Genomic DNA, 14,876 nt, shown 5'->3' with positions numbered 1-14,876 from the left:
CGTGGGCATGTCTGTCTGTGTGCAGGATGGATGTAATATGCACCGTATGATGGTGGGTAAAAATGATGCAAGGTGAAACTACAAATGCCCTGAATTAAGCATAAAATAAAAGTCTGTTTTATTACAGGTGTCTGTAATAAACCTCTACGCAGGAAGATATGAGAAACTTTGGTGCAACCAAGTGTGTGTTTTAGGATGCTTCCTTTTGAACGTGTGAGCTAAGTAGCCTGGGAGGTAGAGAGTCTGATGCCCCAAGCACGCATTCTTGAAAGCAAGTGGATCTCAGCTGTTTAGCGACCACATTCTAATCATAAAAGTGTGGCAAGGACCCAAGTGGCCTTGTCCAGAGTCGGCTACACAGGCAATGATAGCCTCAGAATTGCCAGCTAAGCACAGGGGACCTCAGTCTTCTGAGGTCTTACTGATGTATGTTTCAACACAAATGAAAATGCATCAAACTGCTTAGAGTGAAATCCTAGCTCTACTGTTCGTTAGCTATATGACCTTGGCTTTAATAGGTGTGTGAACTTTTTATACTTCAGTTTTGTTATCTGTAAAGTGGGGATAATAGTAATACCTACTTCGTAGGATGGATGTGAGGATTAAACATTATCACATGTAAAGCACTTCAAATAGTACCTGCAAAAAAGTACCCCACAGATGTTAGATAGGAAGGTTCATCATCATCATCCCCCACTAGCATTTTTATACATTCACAAAGAATTTTAAAACAAAATTTACAGCCCTCTATTCTAGCTTTTGGCTAGCATGTAGCTAGTCTTAGCTCAGGTGGATTGAAAAGGAGCCTGAGGGAAAGGTCAAGTGCTATTGTTTTGTTGGAAAGTAAAATCTAGGATAGTTAGAGTAAAAGAAACTAGAAATGAGACAGAGGAAGATGCGATTTGAATACAAGTTAATGCGTTACTGAGTTGGCCACTGCTTCACAAGACGCAAAGAGAAGCTACAGTCAGTTGGCCACATGGACTGCCTCCAGACAGACTAGAGAAACAGTGCCTTGGGGAAATTCCCTGGCGGTCCAGTGGTTAGAACTCGGAGCTTTCACTGCAGTGGCCTGGGTTCAGTCCCTAGTCGGGGAAATAAGATCCCGCAAGCAGCATGGTGTGGCACAAAACAAACAAACACAACTGTGCCTTGGGACAATCCATCACAGGGAAAATGAAGAAAAAACTTCTCTGCCATTCCCTTGGGTCTTCTCTCTTCCATTCGTTAAAGTTCATCCTTCTGGAGAGTTAACTCTCCCTGCTTCTGGGTTTTATCACCCTGTGAAAGCGGGCTCCTACAAACTGGAGTGTAGCCCATAGTGGTACTTCATCCAGATTCTAATCTCTTCTACACATCTGGTTATCAAGCCTCTATATTCACAGTGACAGATAACTTATGACCTTACAAGTTATCCAGTTAAAATTATAAGCAAATTCTGCCTCATATTGTGGAAACTCTACTTCAATGTATCTTTCATCCGTTGGCCTTACTACTTCTTTTTAAAGAGAATATATTCATCTTATTTTGTAAAAGCATAGAATTTCAGAAATGGAGAAAAACCCTGTCAGTACAGAAACAGTTAAATGTTATATTCATACTGTTCATTTCTTTGGTTATAACCATAAGTGGTAACATAGGTAAGTGAAAATAGTGTGCAATTTTATAGTAATATTTTTACTACACTATAACCTAGATCACTTCACTCCCAGAATGAGACACAGGAAGCTAGGAAGTTGGGTGCTCTCAAGTAGGAATAGCTTGCTGTGAGAGAATTAAATGGGTACCCAAAGACTTTCTGGAACCTGGAGAAATTAGGACAGCAGTAACCTACGCATGCAGAAGTGATTCCTGCTTATACCAGGAAACCCAGGGGAAGTGCTCTGAAATGCTTTCAGTAATATGTAAAAACTGAGTAGCATGCGTGTAAAACATATTCTAAAGTTATTCATCAGAAGTGTACCTGATACGAAGATGGGACTTGGTTCTCTCTGGAAAAGTGTCTAAAATGAGCATTGTAGTGATTTGAGAAGGGGGAATATCATTCTTTGGCTGTTTCTCCATTCACTCCTTGGTAGAAGCACACAATGATTCATTAATCATCCAAACAGTCAAGCAAAGGAAAAAAGGGATCAAAGGTACAAATATACAGGTAAAGAGAAGGGAGGAAGAAGGTCCTTGTGGTCAAGTAATTGAGAACTGAATGCAACTTTATGTAGGAAAACAACTTGTCTATACTAGTTTTTCATTTTTTTTCATGGATAGATATATTTTATGAATAAATGAAACCACTGCTTAAATCAGTCTAAGTCCCAATTTTAACCAAAGTTGTCTGATAGGTCACTCTGGCCATTTGGAGTCTTACCCATTCTAATTATATGTAAGATCTTTAGTTTGATTTTTATAAAACTTGACATTCTAGCGCCTGGATTTTGTTATAACTATCTTAGCCCAGCATCATATAAGAAACTCTTAATGAAGAGAACATACATAGCTTCCCACAGCCTCACTATGATCCACAAACAGGCTATACGTACATTATAACTTTGCAACTCATAATAACAAAGCTATTATAATGGCTAATGCTCACACAGAATTTACTATGTGGTAGATACTTTTGTAAGCTGTTAGTCATATTAATTCATTTACCCCTCCAATAATCCTCTGAGATAGATATTAGCATTGTCCCCATTCTATAGATAGGAATGTTAAATAACAAGATGGTAAGTGGCAAAGCTGTCATCTAAGCTCACATAATTTGGCCTAGCATCTCTGATTTTAACCACTATGCTATATTGACATTTTTGCCCACTAGAATGACTATTTTCAAAAGACAGACAGTAATAAGTGCTGTTGAGGATGTGGAGAAACTGGAAACTTCATGTATTGCTTGTGGGAATGTAAAATGGTGCAACTACTTTCGAAAATAGTTTGACAGCTCTTAGAAAGTTAAACATAAATGTACCATACAGTCCAGAAATTTCACTCCTAGGTACCTATCCAAGATAAATAAAAACATATATCCGCACAAAGACTTGTACACAGATGATTATGGCAGCACTGTTCCTAATACCCCCAAGATGGAGAAAATCCAGATTCACATCAGCTGATGAATGGATAAACAAAATGGGGTACATCCAATGGCATAATATTCAGCAATGAAATTAACTGACACCATAACAGCATAGGTTGTTTTAACATGTGTAAAAACATTATGCTAAGTGAAGACAAGCAGACACAAAATACTATACTATTTGTATTACAGAATTCTATTTATATGAAAATGATCCAAAGGGGCAAATCTGTGAGGACAGAAGACAGATCAGCATTTGCCGGCAGCTTGGGGAGGAAGTGGGAGGATGACTGTAAAAGGGCACATGAGGGGCTTCCTTGGTGGCGCAGTGGTTGAGAGTCCGCCTGCCGATGCAGGGGACACGGGTTAGTGCCCCGGTCCGGGAAGATCCCATATGCCGCAGAGCGGCTGGGCCCGTGAGCCATGGCTGCTGGGCCTGTGCGTCCGGAGCCTGTGCTCCACAACGGGAGAGGCCACAACAGTGAGAGGCCCGCGTAACGCAAAAAAAATAAAAAAATAAAAAAAATAAGGAATGATTCCTAAGTCTTGGACTATTGGAGAAGTAGGTCGTAAGGAGTGGGAAAATTAAGAATGCTATTCTGGCCATAGTTAACATGCCTAGGAGACATCTCAGTGGAGATGTCAGATAGGCAGTTGCATCTCCTTTTCTCTATCCTACTTTCCAGAGATGTACCGAGCATTCAAATGCATGTATAACCCATAAAAATATGTCTTCTCTCTCAGCTAGGATGTATATTCCTTTCCATTTCTTATGAATGCCTGGTAGTGATTAGGCACAAAGTAGATACATGGATACATGCTCGTGTACAGATGCTGAGAAATGAATGGGTAGATGTCTCTATCAGTGAATGTTTAGAGATAGACAAAAAGCGTCTGGGTGTTGAATAGTTCAGAGGGCAGTTTCAGTTACCCCTTATCATTCTCAGATATATATATATATATATCCTGAAGCTGAGTTCTAGAAGATTATGTTAGAGGAAAAGATTAAAAGAAATGAAATTTGCATCAAATGTATATTTTTAAATAAAGTAAATAAAAGGTCTAGAAAACATTTCCTTCCAAAGGAAGAAAAAAGCCTAAATTTATTAGTCTTTAAAAACATGCTCATCCATTTCCCTAACTCATTTTCTTCAAACACTCAGGAAATATTGCTTCTCTGTTGTGTTTAAGTGGTCAGATTTCCCACACATTTAATGTTCTTGTGACTTGTGGGTCTTTTGAAAACTTTCATACCAGACTCTCCTGGTCTGAAACATACATATTCCTAGTTAAACACCTAGTTAAACAGCTCTCTTATCCTGTTTACTGATCCCGCCCCACAAAATCAGAGGAAAGAGAGACAGTGATGGTTGTTTGCTTCTTTTGTTTAAGCTGACAGATCTGAACCAAGAGGACCTAAAAACTTCTTGGAATTAAAAATTTGGATATGCAGATTTAAACCTTCATTATCTCCGAATCAATTATTCTGTGTTTGTAAGACAAAGAAGATAATATGTCTAAGGATCGAAATATCAACCCTGTTTCAGATAGCTGGCTTAATCCCACAGTGATAGACGTGTCAGATATTATAATATTCAGCATATTTCCTCATGTGGAAAAGGATAGGATTTCAGTTGTCATGCTTTAAGGGCATGAGCCATAATCTCATTATCATCTCCCTAAATCAATCACTACCTCCTGGATGTTAACTCCATCCTAATGATACCAGATGCAGTAATATATATGAGGTGAGAGAAAAGTTCCGTGACTCATCATGGGGCCTGAAAACAATGACGCAAGCTAAAAATCAGTTTAATCACTGGTGAATTCAGCATGGCCAAATACACCACACATTGCACATGCCTGGTTTTACAGAGCTAAATTAAGAATAATGTTGCATATTCATAGAGCATGATGTCTCTGAAACACACAAAGTAAATGTGAGTAATCTAAAGAGAGTTAAAAAAAATAAGCCAGTTCTATTGCATTTTAGAGCATTATGTAATTAGGGACTGTTCCTTATAACAGCTTCAGGATGTAAGCAATAGTTTAACTTACAGTGTGACATTTTATAGATAAGACTGAAATATAAGACACATAAAATTCACTTAAGCTGCATTTACCTTATTTATCTTTTCCTTTAATTCATATACATATTCTAATTCATATTCTTAATTGATTTAAAACTTGCAGTATGTTGATTTGTGGAGAGGGGATGGCAATCAGATTTTAGTTTATGTTGTCAAAACATGACAGTTGAAATTCAGTTATTTCTTGGTCTCCACATTTTATCTTATATATTTATCTGTGTGTGATAAGCCAATTGCTTACAACATAGATGTGATAATTTTAGTCCTGGGGCTCAATGTAGTAACTTATCTTAGAAATTAATCATTATGGAAAGAAAACTCAAAAGGCACTAGTTTCACATCAAGATACACAATTAAAAACTTGAATAGTTATTCTTACCTCTGAATGAGACCCACTGTGACATACATATAACAAGAAAGCCTTCCTGTATATAGTTCTTCATAATTCTTATCTCATTTTGTCCCGACAACATCTTTTTGAGGAAGGTTCATTCTGATAGATATAAAACAAACAGCATAATCTCAGGATGCTGCAGTCAGTTTTGTTTGATAATAGAATTTGAAAAGAAACCAGAGGACTGGTTCATAAATTAGTATCTTTGAATGAAAAAATAAATGAATGAGTGGGTAATTTTTGAGTAAAACTTTTTTGAAGAAATGATGTCATAAAACTGCTCTCTTATGATTAAGATTCATATTGATCTATTAAACACTCCTGGCTACATCCCAAGCAAGTAGAGAGAAAAGGTCTTTACTGGGAAGATGCAGCAATTTTGCAGGATATATTTTAAAGGAGGGCAAATTGTTTTAAATGCCAGTGTTTCCACAAATCTGTTCAGTAGTAAATTTTATTATTTACCTTGAACTACTTAGAGTAAGTTGATGAAGTTCTGAACTTTAAATTTAAAGGATGAACTTGAAATAATCAAAGATAGAGAAAGAATTCTTTAGAATGGAAATATTGGTCCTGATCCAAGGAGACAACTGGATATGAGTGACGCAGAAACAAAAAAATTAAATAAGCCAATCCAGACACAAATGAACTTAGAGACCTTTCTCTTAGTTTCTCCTGGCTCTATTTTATCTGTTCCTCACCATGATAGCATCTAGATTGCTATATGTAAACACTTCAACATATATGCATATATGAATGAAAATTAGTCGTTTAGAACATTGCATAATTTGGACATGTTACTGTAAGTTCAGTCACTGTTAAATGAGGTCTTTATAGAATAATAAATTACATGTTTATCCAGTTGTTATTAAAGGAGACTACTAGAAGAGAAAAATCAAATGACAGCTGCTATCAACATTCAGGTATCTAGAGTGGGACCACCAGATAAGTAATAATCCAAATACAGGCCAAGTTTGGCTGTGACAAACAGTATGCTGAGTATCAAGAAGAATGCTAAAGAAGTAGAGCTGCTTCTTTGCATCGTAGAAATACATTGGTATTCCCAGAAAAGAGTTAAGTGCAAAGAAATTAATGTTTAATGGTGCAATGAATGGAACAGACTCTAAATGCAATAGGAATTGAAATAAAAATATCTTACTGTAGAGGAAGAGAAAATGAATTATTGACAGAAAATGAAAGAACTATGCTCATCATTGAGTGCTGTTGCTCTGATATCTTTCTCTTGCTTCATTCATTTATTCATTGAACAAATCACATGCCAAGCGCAAATCTTTACGTGAGTGTGCAGTGATGAACAAAACAGATATCGTACCTATCCTTTTATTGTGTCTCTGAAAACTGGTGAATGAGATCCAGACAATGATACCTACCATACATGTACTTTAGGTACTGACCCAGATACTTACATATTTTATTCGATATATTCCTCATAAGAGTTCTATTTTAGATACATAGATAGGTAGATAGATTCATAATATATATATATAAATATATATAATACAAAATTTATTTATTTATTTATCCCTGTTTCCACATGAGTGATTGTCGTGGTTACAACGGAAAAGCAAGAGTACACAGAAGTTATTAGAAAGGGTCCTAGAAGCAGACTGACCCAGGATTTGAACCTTTGCTCTGCTATTTATTAGCTGTATGATCTTAGTCAAGGTCCTTAGTTCTCTGACCCTCTTTTACCCATCTGCTAATTGAAGAAAATAATACCACATTTCATGGTATTATTGTGAAGTTTAAATGTGGTGCTACACATGAACTTGGAATGTAATACCCACTAGGTGAATTTCAAAGCACAGTAAGCCTAAAGGAATTTGGGTAAAGTATAAAGAAATGATAGCTACAAAAGAACAGACTCTTAAATATGTAAAGTACATCAGATTTTTCCACCCTTAAGGGTGGTTTACAAGATTCTGGCGTACAAGATTCAGATTTGGGACAGTCCTTATTGTTTCTTTTCTTCTTGAGTTCTTCTCCTGCCAAAAGACGCTTGGAGGCCAAGAGGGCCTCTTTAACCCTAGGGCTATCTGGATCAGGTCAGCTATCCATGACTCCAAATTCCCACCTAAGCAGTAAAGGCCCTGTGACTTCAATCCATTGTTAAGGTTCTGAGGCCTGCATAAGTACCTGAAGGACCAGAATATTAAACCAAACCGAAAGTGACAGAGCATTTCAGAACACATTCCATGAGGATAAGCGAAAATCTCCCTCCAATCTAAACACAGGGGAAAAAACCTTCTAATAAGTAAGGAAATCATAGATCTAGGTTTGTCTAGGACAATTTTAATTTATGATGATTGTCCTGGTGTTTTTATGAATCATTGCCCTGTTTACTCTCAAGTGTCATAGTTTCAATGGTAAATCATATGATCACCTCTGAGTATCCTCCTAAAACTCTCAGCCTAGAACTTTTACTGGTGTTTGTTATCTTCCTTCAGGTTAACTCTCATACTCATAAATCATAAAATATGTGCTCTTTTAGTGAGAAATGCAGAAATAAAACTGCCTGTTTGGTCATTGCATTCATTCATCTGTAACCATATCCCAGCGATCCATTTGTGGAAGCTTGAAAACTAGGCATTTTGTTTTCAGGTTCTTGGTCTTCATTAATTTAAAAAATAAAAACCTGGTACACAATTTACTTCCCTGGTCTTTCCACAAAGTCACAAACTTTGTGAGCCTCACGTTTTCTACCTGTATAGTAAAGGAATTAAGAACAAGTCTTTAATGTTCTTTGTCTTTAGGTCTTTAATGTTTAAAAAGAGCACATCTTTTTAAAAATACAAACTTTTTTGCTTTGCTTCTCCAGCCTTCCATCGGTGTATACGAGTGCTTTCAGTATATTAACTTGAACATTGGTAGGGTTTTTTTCTATAGCACTTAACTCTGTAAGTATTCACTCAATCAGCTGAACTTTGTCTAACTTTTTTGTCCCAGACTATATTGGCAACTCAGTCAAGATTCTTGACTCACTGATAATAGCTACACACTACTCTCACAAATTTGTGTTTTCATCAGTAATATATTAACCATAAAATCAACTACTGAATTGTGAGGGCTTTGAGTTAAGAAGTGGACACTATTATTTGAGATGCTATTTTCACATTAATAGCATTTTTCTCGTTGCAGGCAAATAGTCCTTTTTTCTTGGAATGATGAATGTCTGCCTATATTGTTGAATAACCACATACCTTTATCCATCTTCAAGGTCCAGAAAAAATTTTCCATGGGATAATTTGCCCAATAGACATTTCCTTTCTAGGCATTATGACTTATTCTCCTTCTGTCATCCAAACCCCGTGCGGTATTTTAGTAAATGATATTGTAAGTCAAGTTTTCGCAGCTGTGTTGACTGTTGAAAAAGAGAGATTGCCTAAAATTATGGATTTTAGTCATCTGACAGCTATTGTTTGGATATTTAGTTTCCTTTTCTTGCCCCACTTTGATCATGGGAGGTGCTGAGCTTGCACAATGCTCTGTGAAACCCTTGCACCACCACCTGTGTTACTGCAGAGTAATTGAAAATTACTGTGGTAACTGATGCTGCACCACAGCAATAGCCCAGGATGGTGAGATTCTTTTTTTTTAGTAGAAAAATCCTACTGCTTCTGAAGCAAAAGGGACCAAGCTTCCTCAAACTGCAGCCACAGCCCCTAACTGAAGAATGGGCTACATAAGACCCTGATGTGCAGAAGACTCCAGGCCTTGCCTCAGTTTTTTTTGTCTTGTATTTATGTCTGTGGGGAAGCATGGCCATCAACAGCAATGTCTTTGAGGAGGCAGGTAAGCAGTCACCGTTCTTTGGCCCTACATGTTGTGCCTGGCTTACCCATTTTATCTCTAGCCCCTCATAAAAGGCAGACAGCGGTGCTGTGTCTCTGTATGATTCTTTTCTATTATTATTTATTGGTTCAGGTCATAATTGAGATCTGAATCCAGTTGGAAGTGACTTTGTAAAGGACGATATAAGGGAGGAGACAGAGGCAATCTCACCTGCAGGGCACATCCCTTTGACTAATCAGCCCAGGCCATCTCAGTCAAGTTGTGTCATCAACAAAGTACAAGTGAGAAGATCAGTCCCACAATGCTGTTCTGAATAATAGTCGAGGGCGTGGCCCATCACCTGTGCTGCCTGTAAGAAAGTAGTTGGAGAATAGATGAATATATTCTGGTTGGCAAAATGTGGTCTGAATCTCAGTGTAAAATACCTTGGAAACACTTTATTCTCTTTAGTTTGTCTTCAGCTGAATGTGGGTTAAGAAATTAATCAGATAGAGAATGACCACAGATGGACATTGAAAAATAGCCTTTCAAGCTCCATAAAATTCCTTCCTGATTGGGAAAAAAGAGGTATTCATATACTTAGAATTTGTCAGAAAATAGGTAATTTAAAAGGCTAGGTAAGAGGATAAGGAATGTAATCGACAATGAAATAGATGACATACAAAACAAAAATTAAGTGACTCCTATACCTTTAGGATTTATCAATGAGTAGCAATTAAAGGACAACGTTGAAAAAAAAATAATAAGCTTAACTGCTTATCCATTGGGCTTTTTCTGAACTGAACCTTCACAAAAACAACATCTGTGGGGCTACTTGGTTTTTGTTCTTTCTTCCCCAATCCAATTTGCTATGGTCAGAACATAGAAAACTGAACTCAAAGCCAGATTTCTTAATAGGATGGCATTTGGACAGCTGTGTTACTTAGTGATCCTGTGCAGTTTAGTAGCAAAGCTGAAATAAGCCCTCTCCTTTTGGGGCAAACAAGACGGTATTCTGCTGAATGCTAGAATTTTATCACTTTGAAAAAAAAAATGCTGCTTGAGAGACCTAAGAGTATAAAAGCATTTGAGATCTCAGAAGGAGTTTAAATCAATGCACTGCTACAGTTACAGAGCACATGAAAGAGCCTGCTGTCTCAATTGCCAGGAAACTACTTAGAAACTCTCACTTTGATTTCTTCACGTAGTCCATTACATTACTGCTAAATGCAGTATATAGGGACATCACAACTTTGATGTTGTACAGCTCCAACAAATGGAAACTAATATGACAGAACTACTAAGATTTGTGGTTTTATGTGGATATGCAAATATATCCCTATCTAGCTCCCTATGTACTATGTATCTCCAGGGGCTGTCTTTTCACCTATAGCTTTATAAAATCATAATTTTGGTGTTTTATTCATGAATTCTAGTAAGCAGTACCATGTTTATGTAGTACCAAAACCTCACAGGGAGATATTGTTATTCTGAATTATTACTTTAACGATATGTATTGTACACCGGTTTCAAAAGTACAATGTAGTTTTATACATGTTTATCAGTACTGGTCAGAACTCAATTCAGTGAGGAATGACTGATTCCATGCCTTCGGAAGATCTGATGTTTTTAATCAGTGGATGTGGACAGATGGAATTGGAAACTGCATTTTCATCCAACAACAGTAGAGGTCTGTTTTCCAGTTTTAGTAGTAAACCTTCAAATAGTCCTCCAATTATTTTAGGATGCTTTTAAAAATCTGTGGATTTCTGCCATTATTCATTAAATAATAAATTTGAAATCATTGTTCAATAATGTGCTTCTTCTTATGAAAATGATAAATACGAGCATATGGAACCATGGAAGACACGTTACAATTAAGATTTCGGAATTTAGAGAAATAAGATAAAAGCAGAGGTCAGAAGATCTGAATCTGACCATTGACTCAACCACCTACTAATCTTTTGAGTTGGGACATTCAATGTTTAGTTTCCATTTCTTCACTCACTAAACATTTAATAGCACCTTCTCTGTCTTCCTCTCCGAATTGGTGTATGGACTAAGTGATGACACTTGAAAGGCAGTGCCTTAGCACAAAAGCTTCAGACCAGGTGGGGAGGCCAGCCCTGCCTCCACCTGTGTGACCACGGACAGTTCTTTCAACCTTTCTGGACTCCTAAGCTGTGAAACAAGGAGGCTGGTCTGAAAAATGTCTAAATTCCCTTTTGTCTTTGAAAACAATAAAGCACTATGTAAAATATTGCAAGTGTTTTACATTGCTTAAACAGATTAACCCTTTATCAAAAGAGATTAGTAAAGAGAGATCATAGGATCACATTTTTCTTCTTTTTCTGGGAAATCTTTTAAGAATTGGATGGATAATCCTCCTTATTCAGTGTTTCATCTATGAAACATATTTCACGGTTCAAACATATTTCATGGGAATATTCTTGAACTTCTTCCAGCCACATAAGGCTCTGTTATTAGTATATTTTGGAATGTGATAAGCATTGCAGAATTTCCATTTTTGCTTAAGTGTAGTTACTCTCCAATATCCCTCTTACTAATGAATGTACAGAAACTTTGAGACTACTTTGGACTTAAAATGTAAAGATGTATTTTACTTGCTTACAGTCTGGTGGCACACATTTCTGAGACCTGGAGTGTAGTTTGTCCACCTATGTGGTAAGAAATGAAACGGAATCATTGTGATCATGGGTTCATCTGAGTTGTGTCTGATACTTCAAGATCTCTATTTAAGAACCTTGTCACATTTTCAGAATATCATTTGAAAGAGGTGCTACTCTGTTGCACCATAACAAGTCCCAGCCCCACAGTGTTCTATTTCTATAGAACTCTTCTTGGCCAAGTTATTTGCCTGGGATTCGTATTTTTAATCCAGTTTGAATTCTGCTTGCTAGTTTTCTAGTACATTGTCTTTTACGTTTCAAGGAGTTTGTTTTCCTTTACAGGCAAAAGTTTCCATTTTGACCTCCACCAGGCCCTTTAAATTCTAGATTACCTGATAATAACTCTGAGGTTTGATACCATTCTGTCTGAATGGTACTCTAATTTCCACAGCAGTTCCACCTACATGAGGTAATTTAATCCTCACAGTAATGAATTAGCTAACATCATCCACTGTTTTCAGATTGGGAGGTGTGAGAGGAGGAAACAACAAGCTAAAAGACTAGCTTCAGTCACACAGGTGCTGAAGGACAGAGCTGGGTCTCACACATGTCTTCTGACAACAAGACCAGAGCTTTTTTTGAGGTCATTACTTAATGTAAATAAAAATAGTATCCGTGACCTTCTTTTACTGCATTAGACCAAAAAAGTATAGATTTAAAAAATTATATTCTGCCTAATTCATGCTCTAATGATTTATTCATGTTATGAAATTTATTTTTGGTGCCAATCTAGCTTACTAAGTGCTAGCTACTAGTTTATGCACTTAAATACATTGCCTTTGACGCTCCTATGTGCTAAGTATTTAATCTCCATTTTTAAGTGAAGAAAGTTGCTCACACTTAGGCAGCTAAGATGCAGTTTAAACCTGATTCTGCCAAACTTCTACATGTATGCTCTTAACCCCTTGATATGGCATAAAAACCACTCAATTAGACTTTAAGAAATAGTTCTTCAAGTCCAAGCTCTTTCCATTGTTAAAGTAAAAATACTATCCTCTCCCCTGCCTAATTCATAGTTTTATTCGGAGTATTGAAAGAGATAATGTATGTAAAGGAGATTTTAAAAATATAAATCACCGTAAATAGGTAATTTACTATTAATATGGTTAATCTCATTTAATGAGAAATAATGAGAAAGGAATAGCACCCCTCAACCCTCTGTCACCTCCCAGGTATTTTTACAGTTGCTTTACATAGACAGGCTTCAATTAAATGTGGCTGCACCTAAAGTGAAAAGTCAGGGCACTGTGTCAGACCTCTAGAGGAGACTGTCCGGTGGCCATGGGAGCTTTACTGCACACCTCAAAACATGCCGCACAGGGGGTCACCACCTACTCAGCCCCTGCACAGAGCTGGTCCTGCTGAGAATCCAGGGGCTCCTATTTAGAACAACTCACTGTAGGGAGATTCACGCTTATGGAAATAATTAATGGTGGCAATGATCCTTATAATGGCACCTGATGCCCTGCTGCGAAGAAAGATAAACCAGCCTTCACCATAAAGAACTTACAAATTATACTGAGCAAACATGTTAACAGCTATTAAGAGTCCTAATCAGAGCTGCTAAACAAACAATTAAGAGATGTCATATAAAATACACCCATTTAGGAATAGCAGCTACATGTTTGGAGTTTTAAAAGGAACCATTTGCCTTTGAGATAGAGATAAAGCCCTCAGTGCAGGTTAGGCAAGAGCGAGGCACCTTTCTGAGCAAATCCATTTTCTGAGCATCAAATCCCATGGACAAAGCTCTGTTCCCAGTGGTGTGCTTGCATCCTAAGTTTATTTTGGGTCTCATTACTGTTTCATCAGAAAATGACTCTCTTTTTTTCAGACGAGACTTATTATGATAAGTAGTGCTGCTTTAAAGGGCCATGAAAATGTTGCTACAATCTAATAGTAAAAATCAAGAAATTATTTGTTTGGAAGAAACTTACTTTGCAGACAGCATTTCAGGATAAGATGAGATTCATCCCCACCAGTGCTTAAATCCTTGCTCTTCTAAGTGTAGACCAGTGACATCAGCACCACCTGGGAGCTTGTCACAAATGCAGAATCTTGGACCTCACTCCAAACCTACAGAAACAGAATCTGCATTTTAATAAGACCCTCCGATAATATATATATATGTTAAAATTTTCAAAGAAATATCAATGTGAACGCTTCTGTTATCAGAAATTCTATCAGAAAATTAATATTTAATCTTATGGATAGTAAAAGGTAAATTACTCACTTTAGGAAGGTATATAAATAGTGTGACATTTGATTGATTATGAAACATATCTGAAGTGGTCCCCTCTGACACCATGCCTGATGGTGGCGTCCAGGGTTTCCAGCATATCACACCATCCCAGCAATGTTCAGTTGCCATCTGGTAGTCTCTCCTACCTCTTCAAGTTCTATGTCCCCTTCACATGCTCGGTGTAGCTCCCATTTATCTGAAACACTAGCACTATAGGGTAAAGTGCATACAAGAGGGTGGGCAAGGAGGGAGTCTTTTTAGCCTTTAGCCCCACATGTTCTTCCATAGTTAAAATACACAAGTCTACTTTGTGATCACTCCAGCACCACTTGGCTGAATCTACTCTACACAATTGTGCCATGTTTGTGGATTAAGAGAAGTAGTGGCTCTTGTATCTTCTCATTGGAAAAGTTAGGGAGGACTGAGATTCAACTTGACTATTCATACACTGCAGAGTATCTAGAGTCCTTTTAGCAGCAGGTTTTCACAGCAGTCATGAACATCCCATAAATTACATGACATGATGTGATTTTCAAAATCTGATTTCTTATGATGTCCATATGGGGAACTATTTTAAGACTATAGTAAAAGTATA

General features: G+C 37.2%; 1 protein-coding gene across 1 annotated transcript in view; it reads left to right on the top strand.

Annotated features, from left to right (window-relative positions):
• DPYD (dihydropyrimidine dehydrogenase) overlaps positions 1–14,876 on the top strand; it is an 811,158-nt gene that overhangs the window by 676,916 nt on the left and 119,366 nt on the right. The window lies entirely within an intron of this gene.

This window comes from Aethalodelphis obliquidens, unplaced genomic scaffold, assembly GCF_003676395.1.
Source record: "Aethalodelphis obliquidens isolate GAN/ISIS:26980383/991018 unplaced genomic scaffold, ASM367639v1 scaffold13, whole genome shotgun sequence".
NCBI lineage: Eukaryota > Metazoa > Chordata > Mammalia > Artiodactyla > Delphinidae > Aethalodelphis > Aethalodelphis obliquidens.
Note: the sequence above shows the minus strand (reverse complement) of the source record. Positions and strands in the feature narration are given on the sequence as shown.